This window comes from Hemicordylus capensis, chromosome 1 (assembly GCF_027244095.1).
Source record: "Hemicordylus capensis ecotype Gifberg chromosome 1, rHemCap1.1.pri, whole genome shotgun sequence".
Lineage (NCBI taxonomy): Eukaryota > Metazoa > Chordata > Lepidosauria > Squamata > Cordylidae > Hemicordylus > Hemicordylus capensis.
In genome coordinates this window covers 394,853,094-394,856,003 of record NC_069657.1, presented here as the reverse complement: position 1 = coordinate 394,856,003, position 2,910 = coordinate 394,853,094, and positions in this window count along the sequence as shown.

Below are 2,910 nucleotides of genomic sequence, written 5' to 3'. Positions count from 1 at the left end.
TGGCACTCTTTTTCGTTTAGGGTGTAGTAGCAGTATAAATGCTTGACTAACAAGCAGAAGGTTGACGGTTCAAATTCCCGCTGGTATGTTCCCCAGACTATGGGAAACGCCTATGTCGGGCAGCAGCAGTATAGGAAGATGCTGAAAGGCATCATCTCACACTGCGCAGGAGGAGGCAATGGTAAAAGCCCTCCTGTATTCTACCAAAGACAACCACAGGGCTCTGTGGTCGCCTGGAGTCGATACCGACTCGACAGCACACTTTACTTTTAGTATTAGTTTGAGGGCATTGGTGATGTTGATGTATGTATGAAGAGCCAGTGTGGTGTAGTGGTTAGAGTGCTGGACTAGGACCCGGGAGACTCGAGTTCATATCACCATTCATCCATGGTACTTCCTGGGTGACTCTGGGCCAGTCACTTCTCTCTCAGCCTAACCTACTTCACAGAGTTGTTGTGAGGAGAAACTTAAGTGTGTAGTACACCGCTCTGGGCTCCTTGGAGGAAGAGCGGGATATAAAATGTTATATAAAAATTCCACACATCATCAGATATTCTGTTTAGGGCCAAAGAGGACCAGTCCTCTTTACTCCAATCAAAATGATATAACATTATATTGATTAAACTTGAATTGTACTTTACATAAATAGTGTTGACATGTTTTCTATCCTACCCCGTGCCTCAGGGGCTATTAGGAACATAGGAAACTGCCATATACTGAGTCAGACCATTGGTCTATCTAGCTCGGTATTGTCTTCACAGACTGGCAGCAGCTTCTCCAAGGTTGCAGGCAGGAATCTCTCTCAGCCCTATCTTGGACAAATTGTGGAAATGGATGTCGGACGTAAACCTCCCCCCCCCCGCCGATTACCTGATGTGCCTTGTAATCCCCCACCCCCGAGTTACAGTACTACCTGCATATACTTCATAACTTGTGTGTTTCCAAATCCTTGTGTGTAAATCTTTGTAGATATATCATGTACAAACAACCACTTTGTATATAATTGTGCTTTGGCAACGTACTGTATGCTTTGGTAGTTTGTAAAAAAAAATCTTGTCCTATAAAAAAAATCTTGTCCTATCTTGGAGAAGCCAGGGAGGGAACTTGAAACCTTCTGCTCTTCCCAGAGTGGCTTCATCCCCTGAGGGGAATATCTTGCAGTGCTCACAAATCAAGTCTCCCATTCAGATGCAACCAGGGTAGACCCTGCTTAGCTATGGGGACAAGTCATGCTTGCTACCACAAGACCAGCTCTCCCCTCCCAGTCATTCACATGATTGTATCGGTCATGGCTGCAATCTTTGGTAAGCTCTTGCTGACTTCCAGCCACAAGGCTACTGTTGAGTGAGGCATGTAAACCTAAGTGCTGCTTATTAACTCAGCATGGATTTTTACCTTGTTGCAGCTACGTGAAAACTGTCTCCAAAAAGGATAGAACCTTTTCCCTCAACAGGTTTACTGTACCTTTTTATTTTATAAATTTATTTTTACATTTACATTCCGCTCTTCCTCCAAGGAACCCAGAGTGGTGAACAGTTATGTTTATCCTCACAACAACCCTGTGTGGTAGGTTAGGCTGAGAGATAAGTGACTGGCCCAGAGTCACCCAGTGAGTTTCATGGCTGAATGGGGATTGAACTCAGGTTTCCTGGGTCCTAGACAGGGATTTATCTGATAAAGCCTTTCCCCATCATTTTCTCTCTCTTGCAGGAAAAGGTGCTAAATTACACCTGACAGACACCTGTCAAAAGCACTGAAGCATATCCACGCAAAAAAGGGGTTAGCTCCAGTCTCTGGTAGGCTTGGCCTACGCCATGCAACCTTCCCATGTTCCAGGCTCTTTACAAGAAATTGAATCCAGGACATGCTTTTGCATATTGCTCTCCCCTTACCCAGGCATAACATTTCTGGAAATAGGACCACCTACTCACAGAGTGAGATGGCCAACTTCAGGTGGCAAATTTTATCTGCAGCAAATGGTCAAATATATAGTTCACTATATTTGCAGTTAACCATCCAATGCAGATTAGACCCCTATGTAGAAAGGGAAATGCCGGATGTTCAAGCTGGTTTCAGAAAAGGCCGAGGAACAAGAGGCATTATTGCTGATGCACGCTGGATAATTGAGAAAGCCAAAGAATACCAACAAGAAGTCAATATGTGCTTTATTGACTACAGAAAAGCCTTCGATAGCATTGACCATGTCAGGGGCATAGCAAGGTTGGAGTGGGCCCAGAGACAAGATTTTAAAATGGGCCCCCCCGCCTCAAAGTCCAGGGCCTCTGCACACCCCAGGCCCCCAAGGATTTAAGTCTGATATTTCAAAATAAATATGCTGCCTAGAAATATATTTCACTGAATACACACACACACACACTTCACAATATATAGTGATATACATTGAGTACTATATATTTGTGCTACTTTTAATGCCTAGAACACACTAGAAACACTAATTATTAAAATGGGACCCTAGCTGCAGATTAGCAAAGGAGACTTTCAACCATGCAGTGTGAGCCTATGTATGTTTTCTCAGAATTTTGAACAAATTCAGTAAAGTTTGATTGTAGGAGGTTTTTCACAGGAGGCTTTTAAAGCCCTTTAACACACATCTCCTCTCGAATGGAGGTGCTTCATTCACATGTTGGCCAGATTGACCCTGAAGTCCCTGCGAGTTATTGGGGAGCAATTCACACACAAGAAAAATAAAATAAAATAAAAGCACCACACATGCTTCACAGTTCTCACTCAGACCTTCTGGGTTGCAAAACAACTTGAGCATAAGTGCATTTATAAATGATTGAATGAATAAATAAATAAATGTAATATTGTTTGTTCCAGAAGTTTTTATAATTTTCTGCCATGAAACAAGCCACATAGGACTTTTTAGATAGTTTTTTTTAAGTCAGA